Source organism: Haliotis rubra, unplaced genomic scaffold (assembly GCF_003918875.1).
Source record: "Haliotis rubra isolate DU_JTF1 unplaced genomic scaffold, ASM391887v1 Scf681, whole genome shotgun sequence".
In the NCBI taxonomy this organism is placed as follows: Eukaryota; Metazoa; Mollusca; class Gastropoda; order Lepetellida; family Haliotidae; genus Haliotis; species Haliotis rubra.
Window position 1 is genome coordinate 143677 of NW_025767392.1, and position 23389 is coordinate 167065.

General features: G+C 41.7%; 1 pseudogene; it reads right to left on the reverse strand.

Moving 5' to 3' along the window:
- The window catches only part of LOC124258064, a 41241-nt pseudogene extending 18353 nt beyond the window's left edge, over positions 1-22888 (reverse strand).
- Between the last annotated feature and the right edge of the window lie 501 nt (positions 22889-23389).

Genomic DNA, 23389 nt, shown 5'->3' on the forward strand with positions numbered 1-23389 from the left:
GTGCTCTATTGGATTAAGGTCAGGGGAACCTCGATGGCCAGTCCATGACGTTGATTCCAGCGTTTTGAAGGAAATTTTGTGTCAACATGCGCGGTATGCGGCGAGCATTATCATGCTGGAACTGTAGACCTGGGCCATGAGCGCTATGAAAGGAACGAGTTCAGGGGTGAGCACCTGGTCGTGTAAGCAGCAGCTGTGAGGTTTCCACGGATGACCAGAAGTCGGGAACGGTTGTTCCCACAGAAAGCACCCCACACCATGCAACTTCCGCCCCTGAATCTGTCGACTTCCTGTACACAACATTGGGCATACCGTTCACGACGTCGTCTCCAGACTCTATGCCTGCCGTCCCGCGAATCTGAGGGTAAACCTGGATTCATCGCTAAAGGCGACTCAATTCCAGTCTCTCTGGGTCCATCGGAGGTGACGTTGGGCCCACAGCAGGCGTTGGCGTTGATGAAAGCGGCCTCAATATTGCCCATGGTATGGACGCCGAGAATGGAGATTGGCAGCCCACAACCCGATTTCGAATGGTCTGTGAGGACAGTCGACTTCTAAACATCTCAGCCCTGGTTCGTGTAGCCGGCAGAAATCTGTCACGTAGGTGACGTGAGGACGATTTGACGGTCTTCTGCCACGCGTGACGCCACATGTGGACTGACCCGACCTTGGGCGATCAGTAGTGGTGCCAGTTTGTTGTAGACGACCTGCTTTAAGTTATACACACAATGCACGGCTGCATCCCATTGCTCTTGCATCCAATAACTGATCTTCCCGCTTGCAACATGCCAACGGCACGTTCAGGTTGCACATTTGACAATCGTGGCATTTCAAGTACCGTTAGAACTGAGGGTTTAAAAGTGTTTTTCAATTCTTGAGGCCAATGCAAACACGCGTGCATATGAAGAAAACTTCGATGCGAAGATCACGTGATCGACTGCACGTGCAAAACCTGATGTGGCACTAACATCATTTGCACGACGAATGGATGGGTTTGAGTGGGTTTTGCTAACGTTTTTCTAGAGTCGAAAGATAGGGATCCCATTTCGGATACATAGATGTATCATCAGAGAAAAATTATCCATTATTTTTCAAATTACATTTTGTGAAGTTTCTTTTTTGACTCAGTATATATAACAATAGAGATGCTTTTAATGCTGATGCTCTATTGAAACCCTTTTTTTTTCAATATATACATATTGTGATACACAAGACCTCATACCGGATCTTCTATTATTAGACACTCATACAATACTTGTGGGGCTAAGATCATCATCATAGTCAGTAAGATCAGTAAACTCAGGATACCTCTGATGAAGCAAATATCTCCTCCTGCCCAAGCTGTAAATTGTTCTGGCCCGGGATGTCCTTATGGCAGATGAAGTCCACCACGCCTGGCAGCAACAGCGCTTCACTGGCATCAATGCTGACTATATTAGCATGGGCTCTCGTGCTGGTGACTAATGCTAGGACCAGTTCATCTGTAGAAGGACAGGACACAGTGAGTGAGTTGGAGGGGTGGACTATTGAGAGAGATGGAGGGTGAGCGGAATCTGCAGGTGGATGGAGTATCGTGTGAGGAGTGGATGGAGTATCGGTGTGAGGGTGGTTGGAGTATCGTGTGGATGGAGTAGAGTTGGGGTGGTGGAGAGTGTGGGGTGGATGGAGTAGAGTGTGAGGGGTGGATGGAGAGAGAGCATGAGGGGTGGATGGCGAGGGGTGGATGGAGTAGAGCGTGAGGGGTGGATGGAGTAGAGCATGAGGTGGATGGAGTAGACCGTGAGGGGTGGATGGAGTAGAGCATGAGGGGTGGATGGAGTAGAGCATGAGGGGTGGATGGAGTGGAGGGGTGGATGGAGTAGAGTGTGAGGGGTGGAGTATCGTATGAGGGGTGGTTGGAGTATCGTGAGGGGTGGATGGAGTAGAGTGGAGGGGTGGATGGAGTAGAGCGTGAGGGTGGATGGATGGAGAGCCGTGAGGGGTGGATGGAGTAGAGCACTGTGAGGGGTGGATGGAGTAGAGCGTGAGGGGTGGATGGAGTAGAGCATGAGGGGTGGATGGAGTAGAGCATGAGGGGTGGATGGAGTAGAGCGTGAGGGGTGGATGGGCTGGTAAGTGAGTGAGTGAGTTTAGTTTTTTGCCGCTTTCTAGCAATACTCCAGTAATATCACAGCGAATAACCCCAGAAATGGGCTTTACACATTGTACCCATGTGGGGAATCGAACCAAGGTCTTTGGCGTGAAGGGGTGGGTTGGTGAGAAGGACCAGTTCATCTGTAGCAGGGCAGGGCACACTGAGAGAATGGTTGAGTGGGCCGGTTGTTGAGTTAGTGAGCAGATGGGTAGGTGCCATGTTGTGGATGGTTGAGCTAGGGATTTGCAGTGTCAGTCCATCTGTAGTGGATCAAGAAACACTGAGTGAGTGGAGTGAGTAAATGGGTTGGGTTAGTGAGTGGCTTAGCTAGACGGTTTGGATGGTTGTGAGTGAGTTTAGTTTTACGCTGCTTTTAGCAATATTCCAGCAATATCACACCAGGGGATACCAAAAATGGGCTTCACACATTGTACCCATGCATGGAATTGAACCCAGGTCTTCGGTGTGACGAGCATATGCTTTAACCACTAGGCTACCCCACCGCCCCTTGGGTGGTTGTGACAGTGAGCAAGTAGTGTTGGTACATCTACAGCAGGACAGGACACATTGAGGGAGCAGGGTGAGTGAGTGGGTTGGATGTATGAGAGGGTACGTAGGTGGCTGTGGTGGTCAAGATAATGAGTGAGTCCTGCCATTAGGGTCCTTTCTCTCTAATGAGTCTATCTATTGTTTGAGTCCTGCAGGACTAGTATGCATAAATATACATTTTATAGATGTATAACCTTTGAGAGACCATGTTATAAATTTTTTTCTGAGGGGTCTAAGGGTTTGCTTTGACTTTTGAAGTGGGACTGTGGTTGGTGTTGAGTGGCCAGTGGGATCACTTTTTAATGTCTGATAGGGGAAATGGCCCTTTTGACTTTTCTGTTTTCATACATCAAAAACCTAAACAGTCTGCCAACATGTACCTAGAATGACCTCCCAGCAATGCAAATGGTTTGTATATATTCCACCTAAGAAATCTAAAATACATACATAGACTCTAAGAGTCTGACATCATGACCTCCCAGCCAATATTTGTATATTCCACCCATACATAGTCTCCAGACCCACATGCACCAACCTGCCAGCGGTGGCATGTCATCCACATACAGGGCCTCTCCTGTGGCCTGCTGGTAGGCTGCGCGGTGGACGAGAGGACGTCCCACTGCATCCGTTGATGGCTGGCCAGAAGCTACATTGTCGTACAGCTGACATGACTGCCGCGGAAGTCTCTCAAACTCTGATATTGCACTCAGGTGAGAATGAGGGATTGGAGCACCAGTGCCCTGAAACAAAAATCTGTTTCTACTTTCCTTCGAACACCTGTATGCTACAGATAAGGTCAACATATTAGCAATTGTAAACCAAAAGTCACTGGGCTCTTTAATCTGATTGGTTGAAAAACATGATCAAATGGTATTCGATTCCCGGAAATTTGCTGCGTATTAATACATACAAACATCGCTCACACCATTATATTGTTACGTCGTCAGCTGTGATGACGTCATTCAAATCATATTGTGACGTAAAGTCCCAATGACATCACAAATGAGCAGTTCCAGATGCTACCATGGGAGACAGCGAAACGGCCGGCTGATGACATTTCACTGCTGTACCCGTACTCGATGTCAATGAGTGCCGACACAAAAACGTGTGTGGACCTTTTGGTTTACTTTTGTGTTTACAATGTCGATAAACATCATGTTTTGGCCAATTTCCGGGTGTTATTGAGTATTTGAAGCACGGGAATTCATTTGGAACCGACGGCATCAGCCGGAGGTTTCGAAAGAAATATTACCACGTGATGTTTATCTCCTAAATCAAATTGGGCAAATTATTTTAAATTTTAAAAAGTTTTAACAGACTATTATTGCGATATCGGAACATTATCAACAAAGATAATAATTCTCAGAATACTATCTCTAGCACTTGAGGTAGAGACCTGCCCATCCTTGCCCCCTAAATCTCAGAGTACCATCCTTAATACAATGTACCCATGCTGGGATCATATACCATGAAATAATACATATGGTCTCTGCTGGGATCAAACCCAGGGCTTCAGCATGACGAGTGAACACTTAAACCACTAGGCTACCCCACCCCTACATAAAGCAACTCAGTGTCAGACACTTCACCTGTTTCTGCAGCTGTGTTTTCACTGCAAGATAGAACTTGAAGAAGAAGCTGACTGTCAGTGTACTGCGATACTCCACGTTGCCCCCTGGTGAGCCAGCTGGCAAAGGGAGGTCACTGGAGAGGTAGGGAATAGCTGCCCCAACCAGATTCTCATCCCAACACCTGCAACAATAACAGCTCTCTAACAAGACTTCATCAAGTGGGTGGCAGGCACTCTTGTCAAGTAATCACACAGCTAAATGCAGAGTTGCAGCCCTTAGAGATGCCAGGATTTGCTGTTCATGGATTCAAATCCTAGATGCATCACAATTATGATCTGTGGTCTGTGAATATCACACTTGGGCCTGTAGGATTCCCAAAATTAGTTTTGATTGGTAGGTGTTATTGTTAAATCAAGGTAGTCAATTAGAGACATAAATTTGGTCTGTTACTGACTGGAGTCCAGAATAGACAGTGTCTGGTTTAGAGGCAAGTGAATAAATGGACCACTTAACATTTTCATTGATTTATTAACTGCAGATGTGAAACCACCTTCTCATAGAATTGCTTTTTTCCAAGCTTTCGATACATCACTCACACATTTGATTAATATGTTTCCATTTTTCACTTAAAACCTTCTAGTGCCTTTCAGGCAGCTAGGGTTGTGCACTCCCTAGGGAGCTGAGAATTAATGTGCCACTGACATTGAATGTGTTAATGAGTGATTTTAGCATACCAGACTACAGGTGAGGTGAGGTGAAATTGGGTTTTACGTCGTACTTGAGAATATTTCACTCATATGATGACGTGCATGCGTGTGTATGTGTATGTGCGACTGCTTGTACTAGCCCAGACTTATGCTGGTTTTATAGTGCTAGCCCACTGAGATACCATGCCGCAGTGAAGCATGAATACCCCACTCAGACACATTATACTGACTCCGAGCCGACCAGTCCTTGTTGTACCCATTAATGCCGAGCGCCAGGCAGGGACCAACAAGTACCATATTTTAAAGTCTTTTGGTATGACGCGGTCGGGGATTGAACCCACGACCTTCCGCTCCGGGCGGATGCTCTAACCACTACACCACGGAGGCGGTCCCAGACTACAGAGTTTCAGATGTCATATGAAGCATTGTTGATATTGTTCTTATTAACATTACATATAATTACTATTATTATTTAAAATGACCTGCAGTGTCTGCCACTGATGTTGTGGAAGTCAACACAGGACGATCACATCCAGCTATGCTTCAGCTATATATAACACAGGTATAAAGAATAATCAAAATTACTAAAAACAAAGCTCTTTCTTGCCCTTTTCACATAAACTTTCATCAAACGTAACTATGTACACTCAACTATTACTTTGAAATTTGATTTTAAATCATACTAGTATCTTTGCATCGAGAGGTAAAATATAAAGTAAAAGATTCCAAAATTCAGAACTGTTTCTATTTAAATAATTGTGGGGTTTTGTTCTTTATGACATCAAGCCATGAAATCCATACATAAATCAGACACAGGAAGACAATGCAGACTAACTTTCCCACAAGTTGCTGCATAGTCTTTGTGGCCATGACTGTGATTGGCGCCATTCCTCCAAATGCAAGAGATATTTCCTTGATGACATCGGAGTCTGTTTCCAGCAACACCCTCATCCCTGAGTTCACTACGGAAATGTCATCATCCTTTCTGTTTGCTTGTTTGAAGCCAGCAAAATATTCTCCCTAAAACAAACACTCGGAATATAGAAATGACAAGTGTATGACTGATGTGCAAGTAGATGCGTTTCTATGCCTGTGCACTGATGTGCCACAGAATCACTGAAAATACTTGACAAGAATGGGATGTTACAGAAAAAGGTGAGCTTTTCATCTCTCAACATTCTCTTCCCACATAGGTTACTTGTCATATCTTCCTACGAACCTCTGTTCTAATACGGCCCTTTCATGGTGCGAGTGTTCAGAATTTGTGATTGGTTGCAATCACATTTAGTTGTGCAATCAGCGACGTTGTTTCAAAAGTGATCATTGGCAAGGACTCGGTAATTTCCGTATGCTTCGGAAAAACTGGAACCTCTTCCCCTGCGCGATACGCAAACGTTACTTCTAGACAGAACTCAGTCATGTATTGGCGGACCAATGGCGTCCCCATCGCCCTCGTTGTCAACTGACAAGCTTGCCATTAAATGTCTTGTGTGTCACATCAACACAAGTCCCCGGAAGAGAAGAGGGATATTTGAGGCCCCAGTTTTACTTGCATCGATATAACACGTGTTCTGATTGGATAGAAAGAAGGGAGGTAATTCGTGTTGCGATTTTTTGCCGCTAGGGGATTTTACGAGAACCGGGAAATATGGCCGTATTAGAACAGAGGTTCGTAGGAAGATATGACAAGTAACCTCTGTGGGAAGAGAATGATCTCTCAATAACATCCAGAGAAATTCACTAAACATTACATCCAAGTAAGCAAAAATTGAACTAGACCCATTTGAGAGTGATTCCTGAGACATCACACCATCAATGGGTCAGTATACATTACAACTGATCAATATTAGAAGGAGCATCACCTTTTTGGTATGTGGAATGGTAAGTGAAACAAGAACTTCATCTGGCTTGAGCTCTGTTTTACGGTAACCTTTAAAGAATCTGGTATCCATGGTGATCTTCCTCCATCCACCCTCTGCAGGAGATAAGCAGCAAGAAAGGTCTTTGTACTCAATCAATAAATGACCAATACTAATTTATATAACTCATGTATAAAGGGAGTGGAAACCAGGGCCCCGTTTCACAAAGCTATCATAGCGTACGACTGTCGTAAGTCTATGCTACAGCATAGGATGTACGATTCCTACGAGAAAAGTTACGAGATCTTAGGCTTACGAGAGCTTGGTGAAAGACAAATGTCACTATAAATGAGAAAACAAGGATCTACAAGTTACAGACTTCCAATACAAGAAACAACCCATGAAAACATCATAATAAATCACCACAGCAAGGAACATCATATCCAGGTGTACAAAGAGAGGTTAGACAAATAATAAGCACAAGATCTTATTCGAGAATTTAAGAACATGCATGTATATCCATAAAATAGAAATAAAATCCAAATGAGCCAAGAACAAAACCTTACTTCAGGCAATGAAGACTTGACACATCATTCTAGATTTGAACTGGAATCATTTTTAAAACTTATTCTCTAGGGTCTGTGAGACAGACTTAGGACAGGTAAGCTCCTAAAGGTGTTAATTGGTACACTAATGACAGGCAAGGTGCAATAACAACAGATACGGTAAGCTATTACAGTGAGTGAGTGAGTTAAAATTTAAAGTCACATCGGCAATATTTCAGCCATATCGTGACTAAAACTAGTTCTAAATTTATAATACATACATATATTATATAAAACCCTGTAAACGAAGGACAGTAAAATTACTAGATTATCACAAGATGAGTTAAAACTAGCTAGGCATGTCTTTAAAAGTCGAAAACTATTTTTGGCCAATACAATGTAAAAATGGGCTATACATCGCCAACAACTGAAGGCTGATCACCATGCTAGGGACCATGCTAGGGACCGCAGGGACCCTAGCTGGATTTACACCATCCCTTCAGCCACTGGTGATTGTAGTGAAATTTAGCCATTATTTAAAACAACAATTATTCTACGATTAAAATATTTTTGTAGGTCGAACTTGACTTTGAAAGTTGTGGGACTTACGTACTCTCTCAGGAGGACAATAATGTAAGCTATTACAGATGTGAGTAGGTACAATAATGACAGGTACGGTAAGGTGTTTCAGGTGTAAGTTTGTATATTAATGACAGGTAAGCTATTACAGGTGTAAGTAAAACTGCACAGAAAACTGAACTACTTCTGATAAATAACCACTCTTCACTGACTTCACATACTGGCAAACAAGGATAAGTACTAGTTGAGCACCGACCTGACAATTGACCCGTATTAGCATGCATGAGTGAGTGACCCGTACTAGCCCTTGCAATTGTTAGCGAAGGGGCCCCAGGTTGTCTGCGATCAAGTGTAGTGCGACTTGCTACACCAACATAAGAGCAAGGCATGTGCACTACGCGCAGAATCAATTTCATTGTCATGCAATGCACGTGCACTAGCCTAAATCTGCTCTATCTTTCACAAACCAATGGGTTTCCTCATGGCCGTGCACTGCCTACTTCTCGTAAACGCGTTCTCAGCGCCAGTTCAACTTATCCTTGTTTGCCAGTAGATCCAGTGACCACTGATCAGAAAAATAATGTTATAATAAAAAGTTTGAGCATGCCACTTGTGGCTTAAAGTCTTATGCTTTATATGTGCTGCATGTTGTTGTAATTGTTTTTGTTGTTTGTATGTTTTGCATGGCCAAGTGGCCAAGTCCCTCACCTCTTGATGCTACTTCCAGAACCACTCCTGCTGCCAGGAAGAGAGGGTTCAGGTCGGAGATAGGGCTGGCTGTCGTAATATTACCTCCCACAGCCTGAAACCACAATGATAGTAACAGCATAGGAAAACATTTTGATCACATCAGTACTTTATTGTGCCTGTATAAAACTGGATTCTGATGCAAGTGCATGAACCACATTTTGTATGATGCTTTTAAGAAATTCACCGCCTGCTCTGTTACTGTACAGTGAATGTTTAACTGCCACTCTATGTTGGTTGAATACACCTAATTTAATTCTAAACCTGTGAAGATCCATGAAATTGGTCTTCTTCAGCAACTAATGCTTGTCGTTAGATAGGACTAACAGAACCGTGTGGTCAGGCTCGTTGACGCAGTTGACACATGTCATCATAATCCAGTTGCATAGATTATTCCACAATACCACTGAGACAGACAAACGTCATGACATAACCTCTTTTGGCATCAATGAATATGAAACAGCAGCAACGTCCAAATATTTAGTGTGCCACAGTAAAACAACCCCTTTCACACACAGAATACTGACTTTGAGCAAACCAGTTCTTGCTTTAGTCCCTTAATGCCTAGCACCAGTATACTGACTGAGTATGGTTTTACGCCGTTTTTAGCAATATTCCAGCAATATCACGGCGGGGGACACCAGAAATGGGCTTCACAAATTGTACCCATGTGGGGAATCGAACCCGGGCCTTCGGCGTGACGAGCGAACGCTTTATCCTCAAGGCTACCCCACCGCCCTAGCACCAGTACAAGAAGTACCATCATTACCTAAACATCTTTGGGTATGGCACATCCATGGAATAGAACCTTCCAATCTCTGCATATAGATGACCTAAACACTACACCAAGGAAACGGTCTAATACATGAGAAGTGTGAGATAAATGTTAAGTCACTAAGTTTCAATGGTATATACGTACAGCAGCATTCCTGATCTGGTGGCCACCGAACCACTGCAACATCTCAACCACAGCTGCATACACTCGGGTCTTCCACTCTGAATCACAAACGCACCTGATACAGTAGCATATATCTGACAATGTTGATGCAAACACATTCTCAGATATGTAAGTTCACGAAGAACCCAAAAACAATCAATGATTGTGTTTGATGTTGCCAGCAAAAGCTGTTTACAGATAAGTAAAGTTCTCTTTGATCATGTATGTGAAATATGTGAGGTAGGCTGTGTGGGTATGTGGATTCCCTGAATAAACGACACATCACATTGTTCTGTCATCAATGTAGTGAGTGAGTGAGCTTAGTTTTACGCTGCTTTTAGCAATATTCCAGCAATATCGTGGAAGGGACACCAAAAATGGGCCTCACACAATGTACCCATGTGGGGAATCGAACCCAAGCTTTTGGCATGACAAACAAATGCTTAAACCACTAGGCTACCTCACCACCCCATCATCAATGTAAATTTCCAATCCAACTACAGTAGTTAACTGCACATGTACATGCAACCTGACTGACTGAATTACAATACCTGTATATTGAACAACAAAATAAAAAGAAGAGTTTATTTCTGTTTCAGTAAACCTGGGTTTACAAACATCTCTGAACCGTTTAAAATTACCCTGTGTCTGGTGTCGTATTGTGTGATATTTTATTTGAAAAACTTCCATTGCTTTTCCAGTTTACAGTATTTAATGTATCTACTTCTGTGAGAGAAGATCTTCTTGCCTTTATTGGGTTTTTGCAGTGGCAAGAGGCTGAGCTAAAGATGCACAGGTATATATGTCCTTCAAACTGATGAAGCTTCCACTTTTCTGATTTATATCCCTGTAATTGGAATTTTCTAATGCAAAGAAAGAGAAGCCAGTCACAAAAAATATTTGAACCATTTTGAGTTCAACTTGCTCTTGGCATCAGTCAGTGAAATCCACAAACCGAACATAACAGAGATTGGCCTTACCAGGCAGAGCTTGTATTTCTTGTGTGAGTGTGTCAGACAGGTGTGACAACGTGACAGAAGCTCCTATCTTCAGTCCAGACTCAAGACGTTCAATGGTTGTCAGCTCTGGGACATGTCCGACAGCAATGAATTGTGGGTAGCACATGTGCTTACACTTTATTTCAACACCTGCAAAGACATAGAGGATAAAATTTAGAATTTTGACATTCAAGCCAACAAGAATGAATGACTATGGTTATACTTTTAGCAATATTCCAGCAATATCACAGCAGAGGACACCAGAAATGGGCTTCACGCATTGTACCCATGTGGGGATTTGAACCCGAGTCTTCCGCAAGAAGAGCGAACACTTTAACCACTCAGCTACCACTAAGTTGCCAACAAAAATACATGAGCATCTGTACATATTTACATACCGGTAATCAGGTAATGATATTCTGAAAGGCAAGGTTCGAAGTTGCCATCCATTACATGCAAATCTACACCAACAATTTAGTTTCCATCAGATGACAGATTTGGGTTCGAATTCATACATGGAGTCTCACTATCACTATAAAAAGAAACAGGTAGGAGGGGTTGTCTCAAAAGCAACTCAAGGATGGGTGTCGCAGACGGTGATTGGGGTCGGGCTGGGGGATAGACATATAAGCTCAGATAAGATAATCCTTTAGGGAATTAAACTGGGAAGCGAACAGCATGTCATAACAATTTACAAATAATATCCAGTCCTAATGATCTTCGAGTGGTCATGCCACTATATATTTTGAGACATTTAAACGATGGCTGATTTAAGCTTTTCCATGGGTATCATACCCTTTTACGTTTCTCAACATAAACTTTATGATCAATAGATGAGACATATTCAACACACTTGAAAAAACATAAAATATCTTTGAGATGGCCCCTTGTGCTTGTAGGCAGGACGTGCATTTCATGACAGGTGAGTCGACGGTTCGTCATCATACCTGGCTGAGCGACCTAATTGCCATCTATAGTCTGATCTATTGTTTTGAGCAGCTATTCGTATTTTTTTCTAAGTTTTGCTCGATTTTACGAGTTAACATGCTTTTCTGGATATACTATTACGCATCCCACTGAATGCCCAGTTAGGCCGGTGTGGGTTATTTCGATATATGCTATTTGTAAATTTGTCAATTTTAAGGATACAGAGTAACAGCCTAAAAACAGGGTTTTTTCGATTTCTGACAGTACTTTAGTTTCAAAGATTGATGCTTTTGAGGTCAATCACTGGATTATCTTGTCCAGACTTGATTATTTATTTGATTCCTAGATGTTCTAGTATCGTATAATCTGCTTGGTGATTATGTAATCAAAGAAGACTGTAAGACAACATCCTCCTTACTCTGAAGGTATCATGACCTCTGAATGAACTAATTAGTCAGACACAATCAAGTATTCGATCTTCATCACTTTTCAACTGAAAGAAAAAGGCTACAGTTTGGAGCAAGTTTTAAGTCATTGCTTTCAGAGTAAAGACATTTTGATGACAAGGAAATGTCTGGCAGATACTACAGTACTATACATCAGACTTGACCCACCGACTTCTGTGTTGCCCACGATCAGCCTGGCTTGTGGGTGGTCAGCCTTCAGGTCCAGGAGGGTGGTCAAGTCAACTGGCCGATGCCATGTCACTGTGGCTGACCTGAATACCATATACGGCCATGGTACCGGTCATGCTGTGTCTGGAAATTAAAACAGGCTGGACCTGGTACGAGTCCTAATCCCAGTCATAAAGCATACATTCACAGTTTATACTCATTCATAATATTCCTTTTTTCATATGCCCTTTGTCAATAAATAATTCATAAAGTATCAACAGTTTATAAAAAAATATCAATGTCGGGACACAACAATGTCAACATTAGATATAAAACTATCACATGATAACTGTTATTGAAACAAATGTGAAGTGTTTATTAAAAAATATTACATCATGTTTGGATCACATGTAATTCATACACATAGAGGGATTGCCCTTGTCTCCCAAATATGAGTGTCATCTTGACTCCCAAGGGTGGAAATAACCCATTGCCTGACGCCCCAGTCCAGTGCTTTTTTCTGTTGGGCTAGCAAATTTGTATGTCACGCTGTACAGGTGTCCAGTTGACTTTCCAATGTTAATTATGTTGTTTATTTAAAAAATCAACAAGAAAATCGGCCAGTATAGTGGAAAAATTATCAGGGCAAGTGATTTTACATGTGCCACTGTACCGGAGTACACTAGCAATTTTAAAGTTATTTCCACCCCTGACTCCCCCTGTCTTCATGGGAGTCAATAAGGTGTCATTTTTAAGAAATTATTAGAATCGGTTAACTTGCCATTGCATCAAGTCGACCCAACTGCAAAATTAACCTGAGTATTTTCAACACAGTCTGCATCAACTATGCAAGGTGTCTGGGTAAGGGCAATCCCTGGACTAACCTGCAACTCTGGAGGAAAGATGGGCTCCTGTGTGGAGTCATATGGAGTGAACTCACTCCTGGGGGATGTATCGTTCTCATACACATCCTGAAACAACAAACATGTTGTCAGCCCAAAGCCAACAATGACACTAACATATGTAAATTTGTCATAAAGATTCACTTAGTTAATCTATCCCTAACTCACTTGATTGGAAGCCTCTTCAATGTTCAACTGGTTTCTACAGCAGTTGTCTCCCCTCTGGCAATACTCCTGCAATTGTGATAAGTTTGTGATTGAGTGGGTGAGTATGGTTTTAGGTTGCTTTTAGCAATATTCCAGTAATATCATGGCTGGGGACACCTGAAATGAACTTTACACATTGTACCCATCTGGGGAGTCGAACCCGGGACTTTGGCGCAACGACCGAATGCTTTAACCACTGGGCTACCCCACCGCCCCAGTTTGTGATGGAACTGCAGGGCTCCAGATACTTTTTCATGATCAGGAGTATGTACTCCTTATTTTTTCAATATAGGAGTACGGGAAAACCTTCAGAGTACATTTAGAGTAATGAATGGCAATTAATGGAGTATCAGTAATCTTGTGTTTTGTTTCATATATGCACCACAACATTGCTACTATTGTGTAAACAGGTCAATAAACAATAAAGCAATACCTTTTCAGATAAATACGTCTGTAAATGATTCTAAGACCGTACACCATTGCTGTGGTGCATATATCTGCTAGTTTCCTAAATTATTTCCTACCGTATCGTGCTTATTTCATATCCGTACATACGTCGATACGGCCCTTATCTGGAGCCTTGAACTGGGTTTAACTTGTAACAGTATTATATTATATTTATCAAGGCATGTCATGTGGAAGGAAAGATCAAAGGGTCTTCTTAAAATCAATAAGCATGGTTATGGAGCTGAAAATCAAGAATCACATTCCAGGTGAATCTGGAATTCGGATATATGAACAACAGATTCTGGCACGACTTTGTGTGTTGGTACCGGTACTCATGAGGAGCACTACTGATCACAAGGTATGTACCATTGATCATTAGTTGTTCAAGGGGACAGAGGTGAGGTGAGAGTGTAGGTCTTATTCAGATCAAAGATCAACAATTAACAGATTCAATCAGCTAATCGTTACCAGCTACCTTTGAGAAAGTCTTCATACCATCCAAGATAGGCCTGTAACCAGTGCACCGGCACAGATTACCTGCAAGTAGAATGTACAGTATCATAAGAATGGGTTTTGGCGAGACTAGCAAACACTTTATCCACTAGGATACCGAACCAATCCATCTGCCTAGTGACATGAGTCATAACAATTCTCTTAACTCAACAGTTTAGGAAGTCATTACAGCCCAAATGCATTACCTCAGACATTTATTTCATGAGGTGTAGTAAGCTTTGTATTTATATTTATCCGAGACCTGCATTTCATCAATTAGATAATGCATATTATTTGGCATGTTTGGGTTAATGACTCATAGTCCCCTCAAACCACAATCAAATTACAGACTCTTAAATGCACTGATTGCATCATGTTGTTTTCTTTGGAAAAAGTTTGATACGTGGATAAGACTGCTTTTTGGTCCTGAATACAATAGCCTATTAATTAATGGAAGTTTATGGACACATTAGTACCTGTATATTGATATTAAGGTCAACCAGGTCCTGATTCCATAACCTCTCATAATCTCTACCTTAAGCTGGTGGTGATCTACAGCATGTATGCATTTTGTATTGTCTTCAATAAAAAAGTATTTTTTAGATTTACATACATACATGTGACATTCTAGTTGTTTTAACTTTCTTAGTCAACAGGTTTTTATAATCTAAGTTTATGGATCATGAAGGAATAACTTGTTTTAGTCACGATATGGCTGCAATATACTGCTGATGTGACTAAAAGTCTGAACTCACTCACTCACTGTACTATAACTAAAATCTGTCACATTTATAACTGGAATAAACTCAGGTGGGTGACTGCCTACCATCAAATGCATGCTCAATGTCCCCTAGTTGGGGCCTGGGGTTGTTTCTCAGCAGAGCATACATGGACATCACCATCCCTGGGGTACAGAAGCCGCACTGTGTGCCGTGGTTCTTCACAAGCCGCTCCTACAGTGGGAAGTCACCATTAGCTGCAAGCACTCATTAAATCACTAACAAGATCACCCAAGGATTTCCTTGAATATCCAGTTTATTATAATACATTCTATTAAAAAAATACCCCGACATTAACTTCATGTTAAATTCAGTTTGAATCATGCAGCATAAATATATGATAAGAAAATCTAAGTTCTTGTGCTGCCTTGTTGATTGAAAGGTGAAAAAACTGACATCAGTTCCGGATATGTGTTTTAACATTGACATGAAGTCAGAAAATAATACACACAACACAATATTCTGTAGACTGTATAGGGTGCAGTCACAACCCATCTGTATAGGGTGCAGTCACAACCCATCTGTATAGGGTGCAGTCACAACCCACCTGTATAGGGTGCAGTCACAACCTACCTGTATAGGGTGCAGTCACAACCCATCTGTATAGGGTGCAGTCACAACCCATCTGTATAGGGTGCAGTCACAACCCATCTGTATAGGGTGCAGTCACAACCCATCTGTATAGAGTGCAGTCACAACCCACCTGTATAGGGTGCAGTCACAACCCATCTGTATAGGGTGCAGTCACAACCCACCTGTTTAGGGTGCAGTCACAACCCACCTGTATAGAGTGCAGTCACAACCCACCTGTATAGAGTGCAGTCACAACCCACCTTTATGTGGTACAGTCACAACCCATCTGTATAGGGTGCAGTCACAACCTACCTGTATAGGGTGCAGTCACAACCCACCTGTATAGGGTGCAGTCACAACCCATCTGTATAGGGTAGTGTCACAACCCACCTGTATAGGGTGCAGTCACAACCCATCTGTATAGGGTGCAGTCACAACCCACCAGTATAGGGTGCAGTCACAACCTACCTGTATAGAGTGCAGTCACAACCCACCTGTATAGAGTGCAGTCACAACCCACCTGTATAGAGTGCAGTCACAACCCACCTTTATGAGGTACAGTCACAACCTACCTGTATAGGGTGCAGTCACAACCCACCTGTATAGAGTGCAGTCACAACCTACCTGTATGGAGTGCAGTCACAGCCCACCTTTATGAGGTACAGTCACAACCCACCTGTATAGGGTGCAGTCACAACCTACCTGTATAGAGTGCAGTCACAACCCACCTGTATAGAGTGCAGTCACAACCCACCTGTATAGGGTGCAGTCACAACCCACCTGTATAGAGTGCAGTCACAACCTACCTGTATGGAGTGCAGTCACAGCCCACCTGTATAGGGTGCAGTCACAACCCACCTGTATAGGGTGCAGTCACAACCTACCTGTATGGAGTGCAGTCACAACCCATCTTTATAGAGTACAGTCACAACCCACCTGTATAAGGTGCAGTCACAACCCACCTGTATAGGGTGCAGTCACAACCCACCTGTATAGAGTGCAGTCACAACCTACCTGTATGGAGTGCAGTCACAACCCACCTGTATAGAGTGCAGTCACAACCTACCTGTATAGGGTGCAGTCACAACCTACCTGTATGGAGTGCAGTCACAACCCACCTTTATGAGGTACAGTCACAACCCACCTGTATAAGGTGCAGTCACAACCTACCTGTATAGGGTGCAGTCCCCTGGTGGTACTCCCCACCCCCTCCACAGTGGTAACAGCCAGGCCATGGACAGAACACACTGGGGTCAGGCAAGCATTCACAGCGTAGTGGATGGAGGGTTAAGGACAACTGGTTACTTGAATGTTCACATTTACTATTGGAAAGTACATTGCAGTTATCAGAATATCTGCATAATGCTGGTATTCATATTTCTCGTGTAGAGTTCAGAGTGAACACATTAATAAAGAAATTGTATTGACATTTGCTGCAGACTTTGGGCCAAATATCTGCCTCTGGTAAAAAAAATCCCTGAAATGGTAAATCATATTCATTTTGTTTATGATTGGTTGGTTTGTTGTTTAACACCGCACTCAACAATATTAATGCTATATGGCGGTGGTCTGTACATAATCGAATCTGGACCAGACAGTCCAGTGATTTTGTTTATGAAGTGACCAGGTTATATTGAAATACAACACCCAAAACATACCATATATTGTAACTGTCTCCATGTAACCCATTGACTTTCCCGTTTTCACATTGGATGAAACTTATAGTGATCTTATGCCAATGTGTTACCTGGTATCTGAAGAATCTTACACATTAACTCTTTCCATTCGAAGGATGAGATATCACGTCTGAAGGGTCACAGCCCTTCAATATGAGTCTGGTTTTAGCAACATGACACTCACCTACGAGGGACGTGATATTACGTCTCCATGGTTGCAACGGTTGACATGGACTGACTGACTGCTTTTAGCAATATTCCAGCAACATCACGGCGGGGGACACCAGAAATGGGCTTCACACATTGTACCCATGTGGGGATTCGAACCCGGGTCTTCGGCGTGACGACTTTAACCACTAGGCTACCCCACCGCCCCATCGGTTGACATGGACCATTCATGATTAATATAAGATCAAAATCCACATGAACTGATTTTTTTATCCAAACATCTTTATTCACTATCATTAAAATATTTCCCACCAAAAAGAGAAAAAATTTAGTAATGTTTGGCACAGAAACACTGGAAAAGCAGTTTTTTTTCTAAAAGGAGAAACAAAATTGAACTAACATAGCATTGTGATAATTGCGATAATTTCTTTCAATCCAGTGACTACACCGCTGTGGAAGAACAACCACAATTTAGTAGTTTTATGTCATCACTTAGAATTATAGAGTCATGACATCCAAATCCAAAGAACGATGAAACGAGTGTTTCCTGTGGTAACAACTATACGAACAGTCAACAGTCAAAGAACATTGCTAATAATCAAAACGTCAAACTCAAAGCCCACTTCCTGGACATCTGTTACTTGGAATATTCCTGTTTTGTGTGGTCAGATACGATTTTTGATGACCAGGGTCAAGGTCATATAGCACGTGGTTTGGACCAGGGGAGATAATCGAGTAAATCCTTAAAAAGACTGTCACAAAGTACACGAATTGCATTCGAAGGATGAGGATACACAGCTAGAAAACTGTGAAACCTATTGAGTATGAGTAGACAAGTTATCACGTACCTCGTATGGAAACATTGTAAAAAATCTGACATCATATCTCATCCATCGAATTCAGAGGCTACAGCTGGAAATATCTGGTCATATGCAAGGGTTGTAGATGCCTGGACGTGATATCACGTCCTTAGGATATATGTGCCAGCTGTAAAAATGTTGCATCGTATGGAAAGAGTTAAAGGCACAGTCTCATTTTGAAAAACATTTTCAAAATGAATATATGTTATATTTGGGATTACACTTTTTCAGTAAGTACAGTTTCTAGTACATTGGGGGTTTACTTCCACAAAACCTGCAGTGTGACAACTGGTAGTCTAGACCACATACTTTGTGTAACCCTCTGGCAAGTGTAAATTGGCACGGCTCCCAAGGCCAAAGATATGACTACACAATGCCTTTTAGAAAGAGCTCAAATGTAACATGCTATATTTGGAATTACACTTTCTCAAAATGTACAGATTGTTGTATTTGGGGTGATGAGCCAAACAACTGACTGACTGACTGAGTATGGTTTTACGCTGTTTTTAGCAACATTCCAACAATATCACGGCAGGGGACACCAGAAATGGGCTTAACAAATTGTAACCATGTGGGGAATTGAACCCGGGCCTTCAGCGTGACGAGTTAATGCTTTAACCACTAGGCTACCCCACCGCCCAGGATCCGAACAAACACTCTTGGACTGAGGCACCTAATGTCCAGCACACTAAGTCACAGAGTGGACTCAAGACTCAATCCAAAAAAGTAGTAGAATTTTTACTTAACTGAGAAGACGTAATTCCAAACATAACATGTTACATTTAAGCACTTTCTAAAATGCATTGTGCATTCATATCAAAATGAAGTAAATGCCTTCTAGAGATATTACCCCCATCAAAATAAGTCTGGATATTATGAAAATATAGCAGCTGTGTAATTTTTTATCCAGAATCCTATTTCTTACCCAAACCATAGATATTTAGTACAAACTGATGGAGATGCACTATCACTCTGTTGTAATGGATACTGGATGCTATCTGTAGCAGCGTCGTAGCGAGACAGCATGACGGTGCAGGCACCGCACCCACCCTCACCACACCCATACTTGCTACCTGTCAGGTGTACTGGGCTCGTTAAGGCAAACAAATACAAATTTTTTTATCATTACATCATTCACATTGGCAAGGTAAATGTTGGGAGTGCTGCAGGTAACTGTTGGGAGTGTCCATCAAAGACAAAATGTTGGGAGTGCTGTATGTAGGAGTTCTATACTATGGAGTACTGTATTTGGACAGAACTGTGTTTGGGAGTACTGTATTTGGACAGAACTGTGTTTGGGAATACTGTATTTGGACAGAACTGTGTTTGGGAATACTGTATTAAGGAATACTTAGGGGTGACTATTGAGGGGAAACAAACAATACTATTGCAATTTCTTGAATTGTCTCCTTTGAAGTCATTCCCAAATAAATGTTTGCATAGTTTATATGAAATAGAAAAAAGGTGAAGTAGTTTCAGTCTCTTTTGATAACTGACAAGAAATTTGAAACACAGAACAAGTTTGCTTAAGAGGTAAGACGGGCGGATAACTCTAAATCAACGTGAACGTATCTGGTACTTCCTGTATTTTGCGCTGCGCATTTATCAACAGAAGTCAATTACTAAACTATCGATAGTCACACATACTATCGATAGTTTTTCGCTTCTAAAAATAGTTTCTATTCTGGAACAAGTGCTGTATTTGGGAATAACATCTAGTCTCTGAAATGATAATATTGTACAGAGAAAAAAAGTTCCTAAATTATCTTTATAGAATATAAAGAAAAGGAACCCAAAGACTTTATGTTAAAATGACTCTACCGTAGACTTGCATAGGCTGTACTGGGAATATTTGCTTGTCTATGTCAGATCCAGGTTGAGCATCCAACAGTTAGTCCTTCATGAAACTTTCACAGAAAAAACGCTTGATTTCTTTACATATATTAAGTACATAGGCTTCACCCATACCATTCATGAATTCAATTAAATGTTCACATGAATCAAATATTTACATAATATTTAAGAGAGTGTTTCAACTTTCACTTATAATTCAGTTATTTATCAAAGTGAGATACACAAAATGGAATAAATATAAATAACTTTGTATTACAGTACTGCCATTAAGCTATAGGCAACACTGTCAAGATGTATTGTTGTTTTGCTTTACAACAATTATCACAGAACTGTTTCTTAATTTCTTTACATTTAACTTTTATTCATAAATGAATACTCATATTCAACACCTAATATTTGTGAAACGTATCACATTTGCCTCATTGTGTATTTATTTCAACCCTAGCTGTACCCACTAAAAAGTGGTGGAAATAACCCATTGCCCGACGTCCGAGTCCAGTGTTTTTTTCTGTCGGGCAAGCAAATTTGTATATCACCCTGTACCGGTGTCCAGTTGACTTTCCAATGTTAATTATGTTGTTTATTTTAAAAAATCAACAAGAAAACGGTCGGTATAGTGGAAAAATTATCAGGGCAAGTGATTTTACATGTGCCACTGTTCCGGATTACACTAGCAATTTTAAAGTTATTTCCACCCCTCACAGTGTCCAACATAGTTTGGGTTTTGTTGTATTGTTACAGTAGCTGTTTGTGTGAGTGTTTTCATGAGTGTATGGAGCAATAACTCCCTGCCAACACTCCACTGTGTAACAATATTGCTGACTTGCAGAGTTACAAGGATACATTGTTTCCTGAGATAGTGTAACAAAGTCTCTTCTGGGTCGGCATTCTGCTCTGTCACCTGAAGGGGAAAATCAGGCATTGAATCAGAAACAACACATTCTGTTCCTTGTTTCCTTGTAAAACCACATCTGTTCTGGTAATATCAACAAAATTAATTGATAAGAATAACAAATTTTGAATAGTGGTCGGCCAGTGCATGGAGAAGACATAATACAACATAGATCGATGCAGATTCACACAAGCAAAAGGCGGTTTGAAAATAAAACATTGTGTGTTTGTGTCACCATAAACATATACTGGTGATTCTTCTTTGGGATCTGAAAACAGATCACCTGTTATGATGTCAAGAGAACAGAGAGAGAGAGAGAGAGAGAGAGAGAGAGAGAGAGAGAGAGAGAGAGAGAGAGAGAGAGAGAGAGAGAGAGAGAGAGAGAGAGAGAGAGACCTACCTTATCACCATATTTGTGTCAATTGTTGTATTGAAACCTTTTTGAAAAAAGATATTTTACTTACACATGCACTTCTCTTAAGATGCTTACATACTTTTGCTACGAAGTATATTTTATATCACACAAAACCAAAACTCTGTACAGCAGTCGTTGTCCTGTCATTATATTTAGCTTTTAGTTCCACCCATGTGCGCACTGGCCTTAGTATGTGTATTAACCTAGCTACACATTCCCTTATGTTAAACATCACCTCTTAAGTAAATTGTATCCATGATTAAAACATACATTGTCGTCACAGTATTCTATCATGATTTAAGTGACTTTGAGGGTAAAAATAGGCAAAAGCATTATTGAAAAATCTTCCATTTGAAATGAGTGAGTGAATATGGTTTTACACCGCTTTTAGCAATATTCCAGTAATCTCACAGCGGGGGCACCAAAAATAGGCTTCACACTTTGTACCCATGTTGGGAATCAAACCTGGGTCTTCGGGGGTGATGAGCGGACGCTTTAACCATTAGGCTACCCCACCGCCCCTTTGAAATGAAATTATATTGGGACAGTCAGAATTGAAAAATGGTTGCAATGCCTTTATCAGTTACAGACAGAGGCTGAAATATCAAACATGTACAAGAATACCAATGGAATCATTTTTCAATCAATGTCAGTGATATTGCCAGTATAATATTAACCCTCTGGGCGCCGTTCCACAAAGGGATCGTAGCGCTAAGGTGATCGTAACTCCCATACTTTAACATAGACTTACGACAGTCGTAGCACAACGATCGATTTGAGGAACGGGGCACAGGGATGCATGACATAATCACATATAACTGCAAATTAAGCCATATTCGAAGTAAACATAGACAAACACGTACAGTGCATGACAACGATGAATATCATAATGAGATTTCACGGCAGTAAGATGCCTATAGGGTGTATCAACACTGTTTTAAGTGCACAACACGTTACTCGTACAATTATTTGGTGGCAGAAACAAAATACACCTACACACACCTTTACAAGACCACCAACAACAGCAACAACAACAACAGCAACGCCAGGAATATAATGTGTAAGTGCAAATATTATACACGATCTTGATGCATACATGCATGCATGTTGTTAAATCTTACCTTTCTGCCATTGACGAAAAACACCAACTCGTGTGCTCGTTCCTCCAGGCGCGTCGTCGCCATTACAAGGACCAGCGATTGTGTTCCCGCCGTTCCGATAGGTATATGTTCGATCTAGATGTGGACACCACGTGCCCGTATATTCATATCAGTCAACACGATAGCTTTATGGCGTTGGGTGTACAGCAGCTATATTCATTGATCATTGCCTCTACGTCTCAAGGTTTAAACAAATGGCCTGGGCATGTGGAAGGACTGTCGCACTTAATTGTTTACGTTTTCGTGTAGCCTTGCTACGGGCTCCTAAAGTAAAGGCAATGTTGAGTGATTGCGCATAGCTGGGTGACCAAGGTAGTTCGTGGTGTATACACGGCTTGACATTTCTTAAGGAAACTGTCAAGTTTAACAGAGTATGGCCGTTTAATAAGAAAGCACCCATGATCAGAGTGAGTTGATTTTTACGGCCCTTATTTTTTTCAGATTATGTTATTTAGGGCGGTGGGCAGAGGCGGATACAGCTTTTTGAGAAAGGGGGGAAGGGTGCACACTATTGAGAAAAGGAGGGGTGCACACTTCATTTTTACCCGAGTTTCAATGGTCATTTAACAAACTTTCAGCACAAAGGGGTGGGGGGGACCCCTGCGCGCTCTGATCCACACACACACACCCTGGGATAGCCTAGTGCTGAAAGCGTTCGCTCGTAACACCGAAAACCCGGGTTCGATTCCCCACATGGGTACAATGTGTGAAGCCCATTTCTGGTGTCCCTCGCCGTGATATTGCAAAAAAGCGGCGTAAAACTAAACTCACTCGTGTCATTTATGTCTGCGTTCATC